The sequence below is a fragment of the Bos javanicus genome, chromosome 28 (assembly GCF_032452875.1).
Source record: "Bos javanicus breed banteng chromosome 28, ARS-OSU_banteng_1.0, whole genome shotgun sequence".
Lineage (NCBI taxonomy): Eukaryota > Metazoa > Chordata > Mammalia > Artiodactyla > Bovidae > Bos > Bos javanicus.
The window spans coordinates 32,233,144-32,245,594 of NC_083895.1; the positions used below are offsets into that span (position 1 = coordinate 32,233,144).

Consider the following 12,451-nt stretch of genomic DNA (forward strand, 5'->3'; position numbering starts at 1 on the left):
TTTGTAAACATGTTTTGCAGCTTGTAGTAGTATGTTTGAAGTAGAATATTGTAAACATCCTCTCTCCAGGAAATTTCTAAATAATATATTTAAAATTTCAGTTGATTGTTAAGCAGAAATTTTTTTTTATATCAATTTGTTTTGGGTTAAGCAATTTTCTTACATTTGTTTAGAATTCTGTTAGGAAAATACTAGTTAGAAACCTGATTTTTTTTCTCCCTCATGGATTTGTGTTCCATGTGGTTCTACTCTAATATTAGTGCTGCATTTTCATGTTTACCAATATAAAAACCTTGTTTAATACTTATTCACATTGAGTCCTGCTTTGAGCTAACACCATAGAGGAGCTCCTTTTTTCCAACAAAATTGTTTTACATTAATGTTTATAAAGTGCTTTAAAATAGTTTGGTGGATTAAGAATAATTCAGTTATGCATTTGTCCACATTGAAAAAAATATGCAGTGTGATTATATAGTAGAAGGTATTGAAAAAAGTTGCTGAAATCTTGAGGAAAATATAATGCAAGTTGACCTCACTATACACAATATATTTGCATATGTCCTTGAGGGGGATGTTTTGGTGATAAAAGTATAAGAAACACAAGAGATTACTATTAGTCATGATTGCGGTTACTTATGAAGAAGAAAAGAAGGGTAAATAGGACGGGACAGGCGGGAGGTTTGTAGGGGGCTAGCTGGCAAGCTTCTGCTTCTTGATCCTGGGAGACGGTTATAAGGGCAGTTGCCTTATGATAATCTATTAAGCTGTATATATTTATTTAATATGTCTCTGTGTTTAATTTTTGCTTTTTTTTGTTTTTGTTTCTTTTTTAAAGAAAGTGATGTTCTTGAAATAGGAGATCACGTCCTGTGTTATCTGTTTTAGAGCTTAGACTTTTACATGAACATAAGGGGATTCCCAGGTGGCGCCCCTGTAAAGAACCTGCCAGTGCGAGAGACATAAGAGATGTGGGTTCAATCCCTGGGTCAGGAAGGTCCCCTGGATAAGGGCACGGCAACCCACTTCAGTATTCTTGCCTGGAGAATCTCCATGACAGAGGAGCCTGACTGCAGTCCATGGGGTTACAAAAAGTCGGACACGACTGAAGCGACTTAGCACACACAAGTGTATTTGGTATACTGGCATCACCTTTATGTCAGACTTTGCAGGATCATTTATTTTTTATTTTTGATTGGAGGATAATTGCTTTGCAGTGTTGTGATGGTTTCCACTGTACAGCGATGTGAACCAGCCGTAAGTCTACCATATCCCCTCCTCCTGTGTTTCCCTCCCATCCCACCTCTCTAGGTTGTCACGGAGCACCAGACTGAGCTCCCTGTGTTATACGGCGCCTTCCCACTAGCTATCTGTTTTACACATTGTAATGTATATATTTCAGTGCTATGCAGAATCATTTTTATGTGAAGGAAGTATCCTGAAATTTACTAGAATCGTAGCCTCTCAAATGTTAAGTCCGTTAGAAAACCAGCATTCCTGTAAATTATGCTTCTGCTCTTAAAACTAGAGAAACATAAATGAAGGGCTATATGTTAACCCAGGTGATAAAATAGAGGATGCAGGCAAGGAACGTCTGTGCAGAATAGGGGTGAACTAAGGAGAGAATATGGAATGGAAAGACCAAAGAGATAAAGAAGAGACACTGCAGCATCAGGATTGTTTTTCCTTTTCTCTTCCCTCCCTTCCTTCCTTCTTTCTTTCCTCCATCCCCCCACCTTCCCTCTCTTCTTTTCTTGTTCTTTTTTTCTTTTAATAACTTAATTTGTTTATTTTATTTACTTTTTTGTGTTTGATCTTTGGCTGCACTGGGTCTTCGTTGCTACACGCAGGCTTTCTCCAGTTGGGGTGCAGTGGCTTCTCTTGCAGAGCACAGGCTCAGTCATTGTGCCACATGGGCTTAGGGACCACAGCATGTGGGATCTTCCAGGATCAGGGAACAAACTTGGGTCTCCTGCACTGATGGGCAGGCAGATTCTTTACCACTGAGCCACTAGGGAAGCCCCCCACCCTTTTTTTCTTTTTTTGATCCAAAATGAGGGAAAGCAATACTGGCAGACATTGTAAGTGTAGGAAATTGCCCTTCCACCAAGAATGCTGAGTGTTCAGCATTCTGATATTTGGGGCAGATTTTTAGGCACTAGAAACAGTGCTTACAGAAGAGAAAAGATGTTTAAAAGTTAGATTTTTAAGAAAGGTAAGGAAAAAGGCTAGAATGTCTTAAAATGAGAATAGATTCTGCTGATTATTTGTTGCAAAAGCAGGCTTCCTCCTTCTAAAGAAACAGATGACTCTCTGTAGATTAGAAGTCCTTCCCTGTGGTTTGCCCAGTATTGGCGCTTTTCCCCATGAATTTAAGGAAGCTAATGAGATTTTTTTTTTTTCCCTACCAAAGCAGAAGAGCCGTATGAGGACTCTGACAGCCTTCTACCCCTGCAAGTTTCAGTTGCATCCAATTAAGAATTTACAGACCATAATGAATGTTTTTAGAGAGGAAATAAATTGAATGACACCTGTGAATTTGTTTTAAATGTTGTTTATTTTACCAGATAATTTAGATAAATCTCTCTTGAAGAGGAAGAGAAATCATGAGTTTTCATGAATAATCTGGAGCTTTTCAGAGGATTACTTTGAAATACCTCCCTGCCGACTTTTCATAAATTAAGCATAAACTTTCTTTGACCTCATCACACATAATTAAATAGCTGTTGAAGAGTTAAAACCAGCTAAAAAGCAATTCTGTATCTCGATCCCCATTCTCCAGCAAAATTATACAGGAAGTTTCTTTTGGTTCTCAAGCAGAGTAATTACAAGAGACAGTTACATAATTTACAGTTTCGGCCTGTTCGTCCATAATCACACACTTCCACCTTGTTGCATATACCCCCATGAGTATCCGCATTATACTTTGATTTGTAAATGATGATGGCAGTGTAATTGATTGCTTGCATGTAGCATATTGAATTGATTCTTAAAAATGAACTTTAGCTGTTAACATATCTATTTGAATTCCTATTTACGTAGTTTGTGGTTCTTGTGTTCAACCATTACATACTGGTTAACAAATTAAATTCCCAGAGCTTTTTTCCTTATTAAATTTGGAAAATGTAGTGTTTGTCCACAACCTAACTAGAAAAGTGCCTAGAACACAGTGGGCATTCCACTGCTGAACGCACTGTTAAACAATCCCAACCTTTTGAAAGTTGGATGGACATTCTTTGATTACCAGAGACCACAGAATATAAAGGCTTACAGGTTTAATACTAGTAATACTGTGGCAAAAACTGTGCTAATATTAATATATTGTTAGCACAGCATTTACTACAGTATTAACTAGTATTAAACCTGTAAGCCTGTATGTATATAATAACAGTATAATAATATTAGCACAGTTCCCTCATAGCTCAGTCAGTAAAGAATCTGGCTGCAATGCATGAGACCTGGGTTCAGTTCCTGGGTTGGAAGATCCCCTGGAGAAGAAAATGGCAACCCACTCCAGTATTCTTGCCTGGAGAATCCCATGGACAAAAGAGCCTGGCAGGCTATAGTCCATGGGATCACAAGAGTCACACACGACTTAGCAACTAAACCACCAATATTAATATATTGTTACTGGAGTCTCAGCTGTTAAGTACTTCTTGAATTAGGGAGCCAATCTAAAAAGTAGACTTTGAGAAATAATCACCTACTAACTGAAGGGGTAGTCACTGATGTCTTTTCATACCGCTAGTGATGATGCTTCATAGTTTTTTGTTTTTCCAGCAGCTAACATCTAACTGTAGCCAGTTGGACTTTAAGATCCCTATAGGATTAAAGGCTAGAAACTTCCAAGTCCACCGGCAAAGCAGCCAGTGACTTGACTGAATACCTCATCCCAGCCTAGCTTCCTGCCCCATCCAGCCTGCAGGTGCAGGAAGCTGCACTTCTGTCAAAATGGGCTCATCTGTAACCCGCTGGGGAGACCACCTTTTATTGCCAGAGGCTTTTTACTTCCAATCCTGTTTGAAAGCTTAGAGGAGATAAATAACAAGTGAAAAGAGAAGTTTCCGACTTCTATAGACCAGTGAAATAGCACTGTTTGTCTAAGTCAGCTGGGGTGATAGGCCATGCTTTGGTTTTAGAAAGTTGTCTCAAAGACAGACCCTTTTTGAAATGTACTTTAAAAACAAAGAGAAATTTTAGATTTTGCTTCCCACTTTTTCCTTTTTTCAGTCTTGCTATATTCTTACATCTGCTGTGCGGAAAGCTCGTCACTCATGATTGGAATTACAACATACTTTGTTCGGTTTTTGAAAATTATAACTGGGAAACACACACACAAAGTATTGTGGGGCAGTTGTGGGAGAGGAAACAATGGAAAGGCAAGTTGCTCTTCTGTCTGTCTTGTCTCCCAAATGTGGTTTGAGATCAGTGGCCAGTGTCCATGCTGGTTTAAATGCTCTCCCTTGGTTGGCCGGGTAGGATTAGACCAGACTATTAGAATAACTTTGTCAGCCACCCTCCACTGAAGCTCAGTGGTCAAAAGAAGCTCCCGTTTTTAAAGAAGAGTTCAGTTGTAATGTTTTACAGAGAACGGTCACCCAGGTGCAGCATTGTGAATATATACTCTTACATGCTCTGAGCAGATGCTTTATTTGAAATGTGTATGGGTTTAATGCAGTGATTAAAATGTTGTAACTGTTCAAAGTTAAATTTTTGTTACCAGGATTTTGCAAGTTTGATATAAAAATTGTATCCAAGTTTCAACTTGGAAGAAATTTAGTTTTTGAAATAGTTTTTCAGATTGAATCTCTAGTGTGGACTTTTGCCTATTTACAAGAAAGGGCATAGTTTTTAAATGTCACATTACTTCATCTTAAAATTTTTTTTGGTAAATTTGTTTTTCCCAAAACTTTCCAGAATTTAAAAGTGGTTTGAACTGTGGAAACCCACAAAAGGTCCCAAAGGAGGGCATTCTTCTGACATGTTTTTCTAATTTCTGTCACCTCAGATGTCATGGTACCAGTACTGTATTACTATTATCTAACCAAGGGTGCCTCTGAGTGATGAGTCAGAGCTTAACTTAATTTGCAATAGGCGAGGGCCTCATAAAAAAAACTAGTTACTTCCCAGATATATTTAAGGAAAGTTTTTTTTTTTTAATTCTTGCCTTCCGCAAATGATTTTAGTTTGGGAGTAAGTGATAGTGACAAATTGATCATTTTGTTCTTTGTCAGAGGTGCCTCATCTTCCTAATAAGAAATTTGGGAGACTGAATCTATTTCATACATGATCACCTTCCTAGAAAAATTATATTTTTCTAATACACCAGACCAGGACCTTGATGGTGTGGTAACATGGCATACGTAAACAAGTATTTCTCAGTTAAATGTTTAAATTGGTGAAGCTTCTGTGAAGTCTGTCACAGAGTTCTCTGCCAACTGACCCTCTTCTCCTCTCTGCCGTTAACTCTCAGGTGTCTCTGTTTCCCCCAGGATTCATCTTCTTCTTGGATCTCTCATTAGGCACCACTGCTACCACCACAGCCCTTTGTGGGGTAAGACAGAAATAGAGAAGTGGGATTGGTATACCACCTCTAACATTCTGGCCGAGGAGTAGTCCCCAAGATCCTTTGCCTAATATAAACCCTAACACTTCTGAGACCAGCCTAGCTTGAGAGGCAAGAGTTGTGATTGGATGAAATATGGACATCTGGAGCTTTTAAAAGGTTGAGTGATTCTAATGTGCAACCAGGGTTGATAACCTTCGGGCAAGACCACAAGATAGAAAAAGGAGAAATAAAGAGACAGTGTCACTCAATTAAATCAGTTATTAAAAAACCATTGACTCATTTTTACCCTGTGGCTGTCTCACAAGGGTCTGGCCCTGGTCATCCCCAACTTGGTAACTCATTCACAGGTGGGCACCTTCTCCAACACAAGGGTGCCACAGAGGGAGGAGAGTTCCTGCCTCCTGATGTCCTATTTATGAGTTTGTGAGTTTGTATATGCAGAGAATGACCACCCACTTTGAGAGGCCACACCCACTCACAGACTCATGGAACGCATCTGGTAAATTCTAGTACGGTCTGTATGGTTATACACAAGCACACCCCTGAAGCAGCAGGGGTGTCAGGCCCCACATACACATTCCCCAGGGTGGCGGTGGGGGTGGGGGCATGGCTTGAAGGAATACCACTCCTCTTCCATGTAGTCTTGAAAGCAAGACAGGGGTGTTCAGTAAAAAAGACCAGTGGCCCCACCACATGACTAAGGAAGAGCCCAGCATCAGCGCAGTCTGCGGAAGAGCCTGTGGGATCTTTGAAAAGGGAGATCATAAGGGGCACCTTAGAGAAACAGACTGGCGTGTGACCCAGGGCAGCCAGCCTTCCCTCTCCAAAGACTTGCTGTCTCCATTCTCTGGGTTTCACTGGCTCAACCCATGTTCCCAGGGACACACTTGAGTCTTCTGGAACATTTGGGTTTTGTTTCATCTGTCTTGGGACCATCTCCAGGTTCTTGCTGAAGCCCTCCAGCCATCATTGTTACTGTGGTTTGATGCGCTTGCTGTTTCCTAAGGGTAGTCCTTGAAGTTAAAGACTTGAGGACCAAAGGGAATTTGGAGGCACAGAAATGTGCTTGCTGGGAGCTTTTAGTCGCCAGTTTCTTGAGATCGTTCCTGAGGCAGAATATGTTTGCCTTTTTTTTTTTTTTTTTTGTAAATCATAGCTTCTTCCTCTAATTTAATTTATGTTTGGGTGGTTAGATGGGGATGGGGCAGTGGAGTGAATGGAATGGTTTTCAGCTGCCTCAAGCAAAAGTAGGAAAAAGGAAAGGGAGCTGTTCGCTGCCTCCTTCTGTCCCAATTTTCTTTCTTTCCCCTACAATAAGGATAAGCAGTGATCAAATGACCAGGTTGAGATTTCTTTCATTCACTATGTTGAATAATAATGATAATACATAACACTTATTTTCTGTAATATGCCAAGCACGGTTCTACGTGCTTTGTATTCATTCATTTAATTATTATGACAACCCTAGGTGACAGGTATGACTGATTACTCTCCACACTTTATGGATGAGGGACCTGAAGCACAGAGGGATTAAATAACTTGCCCAAGGCCACACAGCTGTTACACGCGGACTCTGGATTCCATCACAGGCAGTCTTGCTCTAGAACCCTTGCCCTTAACCAACCTGTAGTGCCTCTTATGATCTGTCATACTGTGTTCAGTAAGTGCCGTATCGATTTATCATACTTGTGGCCTTGTTGCCCATCTTTACAAATTCTTCTCATTTTTTATTTAATGCAGATGGTTTCAAAGTATGGTCCAGGGACTGCTGGGGATCTCGGAAGCCCTTTTTAGGGAGTCCGCAAGGTCATAAGTGTTTTCAAAGTTATACTAAGACACTGTTTGTCCTTCTCACTCTCATTCCCCCATGAGTGGACAGTGGAGTTGTCGAGAATTTCATGACCTGTGATACCACAACAGATTGAATACCAAAACAGATAGGAGAATCTAGCTGTTTTCTCTTAAGCTAGTTGTAGAAGAGTTTTGCAAAAATGTTAAACAGTGCTGCTACTCTTCTCACTTTTTATTTTATTTTATTTTTGTATTTTAGAAAATGATGTCAACACATAATGGGTTTATGGGGTTTAAATAAATATTTGTCAATTTTTTTTTCTAAAATTAATATATGTAGCCCTTATAAACAGAAGCTCTTAAACCATTTGTTTTTAATGTAAAGAGGTCCTGAGACCCAAACCTTTGAGAATCACTGACTTCATGTATAAACCCGTGCTATTCAAGCATGGTTCATGGTATAGGAACTTGTTAGAAATGCAGACTTTCAAGCCCCACTCCAGACGTACTGAATCAGAATCCAGTTGTAACAAGAAGGGGATTGTTTGCACAGTGAAGGTTGGGAAGCATAGGCATAGAAGCTACAGACAAAGCCACTCTCCAACTCAGTAACCCTGGCTGAATTTCCGTCTGGTGGGGCTTTCGAGATTCTCCACCACCGAGGAGCTGGGTGAGGTCTTCTCACCGAGATTCTTCAGCCACTGTCTTTTCATTGGCCCTCCTACTGCACAGGGCATTGTAACATCCTCATCAAAGCCAGCAGCCTTATAGCAGAGTTTATTCCAGTGCTCCTCAAACGTCTGTGCATCAGAATCACCTGGAGGGCCTGTTAAAGCACAGGTGCTGGGTCCTGCCGCCAAAAGTTCTGACGAATAGGCTGAGGATTTACAGCCCTAACAAGTTGCCAGGTGATTGCTGATACTGTTGGTCTGGGGGACCACACTCTGAAAACCACTGGTCTTTAGGCTGTAGACTGAGAGGTCAAGCAGTGTTTATTCAAGCCATAAAATTATGGGAATATTGCCGTAAACTTCCATGTCTTCAAAACCAATCTCTTAAAATACAGAATATCTTTAAAATTAAAAATTTCCAATTTCGCCAAGGACACATCTGCGCAGTTAAGGATTCAGGCAGATCCAGATCACAGGCCATTTAGAATACTCCTCTTCAAACAGTGAGAAGGCTAAGGTTCAGCCTCCTTCTTTACTAATTGCAGAATCACCACAAAATTTCACTGAGGAGACAAGTAGCCTGTCAAACTGATTTATCTCTACTGTTCAAACTGATAACATGCCATTTGTCCATTTGGTCACAGAGCTGCTTAACCCCAGAAACCAGTAATCGATGAGTGTGGACCAGTGAATTTCCGAGTGTGGACCAGTGAATTTCTGTCCACAATCATGAGATCCATGGTTAGAGCCACTGGATTTCCTCTGATCCAGAGCAGCCATAAATCCCTGGCCTGGTGTCAGTTCCCAGGTTTGCAAACCCAATGCTCTCTATTGATAGGAACCCTTTAGTGGGGTTTGCTGAGCTAAACAGGTGTCTGATGAAAACTTTGTAATCCTTAAAGATTATTTTCCCCTAAAAGCAACTGGTTACTCCAGACCCATATAATCCAGATAGATGGGAGTTGGAAATACTTTGCCGAAGTCTGCCCTTTTGTCTTTGAGGAAGTGCATATGGTTTGGCTCCAGGTGGTAGAACATAAAGATGTGCAAGGGTGAGCGTGGCTGCCTTGGAGAGGAAAGTCCTTACCCATGCCCACCCCCGTGCTGGAAAACATTACTCCACTCTGGTTTAGTCTACATTCTTATTAACTTCATTACTGATTTAAAAGAAAAGGAGTGTGTCATACTAATCAAGGGTTAACCTTGCGCTTAATATGCTGGGAGTGCAGTTAATTTGGGCATTTAGGCTGCAGAAACAAATCTTGACCTTAGATTGTTCCCTCCTTACCCTAATGTGGTAACTCTCTACCTACAGGAAGGCAACTCTCTACCACTTTTTTTCCCCTGCCCTTAGGAGAGAATTAACCTCTTCAGACACTGGGGATCAGAGCTAGTTAACATGAGGATTGCTTATCTTACTACAGGTAGGTCAGCCTCAACAGAGGTGAGGTGAATTTGGGTCCCATGCAATACAGCTTAGAAACACTTACTTCTTTGCAGACCTCGCCTTATTTTTCCTTTCCCTTTAAGCAAATACCTTGATAATCTTTTGAATTTAGTGCGTGCTTCATACACTAAAACTTAGACCTCACTTTCTCTTGGGTAAGTAGTTCCAGTGAAGCAAATAAGAAGCTAGCTTCCTCAAGATAGTTGATGTGGGTGAGGGGTGTTGGCCAGTCAGCTTTAAAGTACAAGTCTCCTGCTCACAGAGTTAAGCGCTTTTCACCAGCACCTCTGGCTCACAATTTACAGGGAATAATTTCACCAGCGATTAATTATACTGCAGCTACTGGGATTTGTCCTCCAAACATCACTTTGTTTCCAGTCTGAACAGCCAGGTTTCCCCAGGGGTAGTTCAGGTTTTCTGATTCAAAGTATTCTGAGTTGAGGAAAGGCATTAGAGCACCACAGGAATCTATTCACCAGGGGTGTATTGTACTTGTTTCAGATGCTTCAGGATAATATACCGGCTTCCAAGATAAGTGCTTTTTATTTCCCTGCATCTTAGATCAATTATTTGGAATCTTTTTGGTAAGTTAAACTTAAGAGCTGTAACTTCACCACCACATCGCCATAATCACTTAATAAGTAACTGTTCTTACTAAAAATTATTGTCATTGGGCTCTATAGTGATGCTAATTTGAGGAGCCTAGAAAAAGTAGAAGGAAACACAAGATGGCAAGAAATTCATGATTTAAACCATTCCATGTTATGAAGGTCAGAGTCATAAAGTGCCACCAGCTACAGCTTTTTTGAGGGAAAGTGCCTGCTGCAGGTAAAATTTAAATATGTATTACTTCAACCTTGTGCACAAATGGAGTGGAAAAGACACGGCAACTTTTCCTGCTAAACTGTTGTGTATATTTTAACATATTACCAATGACTTGACTTTACTACCAAGGAATCAGAAATTTGTCCTTGGTCATTTGTTTGTTGAAATGGATTCCGTTTAAACCAAAATTTCTCCTTCAGGAGAAAAGACTTTGTGAACTTACAGATGGCTCTTAGCATAAGTATAAGTTCCTTCCACGGCTGTAAGCTCCTTGAGGGGCTCATGAGTCAGAGAGGAGAAGGGAAGACTGCAGGCAGTGCTGCGATGTCTTTGGACAGTGGCATTGTGTGGTCTGCAGTGTGGTGGGGCCATCATCCCTGGAAACCTGCTTGGTGTGTTCTGGTTGGAGTTTGGGCTTGCAGTTTTTTCTCTCCCACACCGGGGAAAGTAGCACTTGCTGGCAGGTGTGGGTAGCCTTTGCAGCCTTTGCTAGCACGGCACAGAGGTGTTCTCTATGAACGTCCAGTGGGCTTGGTATACACGTTCTTGGCGGGGCTCAGTCACAGATCACAGACTATGTCCAAGGGAGCGTCCCGGGGAGACAGCCACTGAACACAGTGGGAGCAGCGAGTGCTGAAAGGCCTGTGCCTGGATGTTCTCCAAGGCCCCAGGTTGCCTAACCCGTCTGGTCTGAGGCCCTGAGAAGGTGTGTGCTACTCTCTCAGGGTGTGAAAGCATGAACAGTTGTGTCAGCTGTCTTTGGGGGGAATTCTGGCTGCTTCCCTTTAGCCCAACAAAGCACTCATGGGAAGAGAAGACAGAACAAAGAAATATATGTGCTTCCTGGATAAGGTTGCTCGTCGCAGAGGGGACATAAGGTTGGGAGGGCACAACTTTGGTGGTACGGAAATCTGTCTGCTGGGCTTCGGGGTGGGGGTGCTTACTGTTCCCAACTGTGGGGTTCAGATGAGAACCAGTGAGGGGCTAGGAAACTTCACAGTCACTGCCTCAGACTTAATTGTGGGATCCTGTGGACAAAAATGGATTGTTCCATGTGCACGATACTATGGTTCTTTTCCCCCACCCTCCCCGACTCCCATCCACCCCGGAGGTACAGAGCTGGGACCTCCAGCTGACCCAGTAAATTTCTCAGCATGTACCAGCACTTAGGAGGCAGGTGACAGATGTGCCAGTAATCTGTGTCCTGAGGTTCGGGTACCCTTTGTATTCTGGTGACAGCGCTTCTGCACACTGACAGGGCATAATCCGGGCTGGGTTCAGCACAGTGGCCATCCCTGTTAGCATTCCTGGCACACCGCTGTAGAAAGCCTCTGTGTGCAGCCAACTGACATGTCGGCAGTGCTTTGACCGTCAGATTTCATGGTGCTTGTTTGCATTCAGTCAAATACTTTGCACTTAAACATGAGTTAAAGAGACAAGTCAAAAGACTTCAGCAAAACCTAAAGTTAAATATGTGCCTGATCTTCATAATGGCGTTCAGATTAAAACCATCAAAATGCAAAATGCTGTGGTTATACCCTTCTAGGGTAAGGCTGGATTTCTTGTTGTATATTTCTGCATTATTTACAGTGATTCTGAGAGGCAGGAAAATGCACCAGAGACATTGCTTTCTCCTTTTAACAAAAAACCCAAAATTGAGAAAATTCTTGAAAATGCAGCCATTTTGGAAATGTAGATAAAGAAGAAAAACGCTGAAGATTTGGGTGGTTTACAAAGCAGCATGATTTTGTAATTGCTGCCACCTACTGTATGTAGTTGATGTTTGTTTAAATGTAGGAAGTTCATGAAGGTGAGGCTGTTGCAATAGATAATTAGAGCAAGGTAGACATCATTAGTTTATAACATTTCTTCTCTACTCAGTAAGTGGCTCTTAATTACCGAGACAGCCGCCAGCTTTCATTCATTACCTTCAAGTGGGTTTAAAGTTTTTTCTCATTTTAAAGTTCCTTTGCCAAGGAACCTTCACGGTAATGCTGTCGGGTACGTGTTCAAAAGCCTACCAAGCTCAGGGCTTTTCTGCGTGTACATGAAACAGTTTGTTTTAAGGAGGTTGTTTTGTTTTAATTTGTAGGAGCAACGGTTGGATTATAAATTAATTTCCATGAAAGAGGTGAAAATAGAGCTAGTGGA

General features: G+C 41.4%; 1 protein-coding gene across 6 annotated transcripts in view; it reads left to right on the top strand.

Moving 5' to 3' along the window:
- KAT6B (lysine acetyltransferase 6B) overlaps window positions 1–12,451 on the top strand; it is a 182,090-nt gene that overhangs the window by 158,024 nt on the left and 11,615 nt on the right. The gene's annotated exons all lie outside the window — the stretch shown is intronic.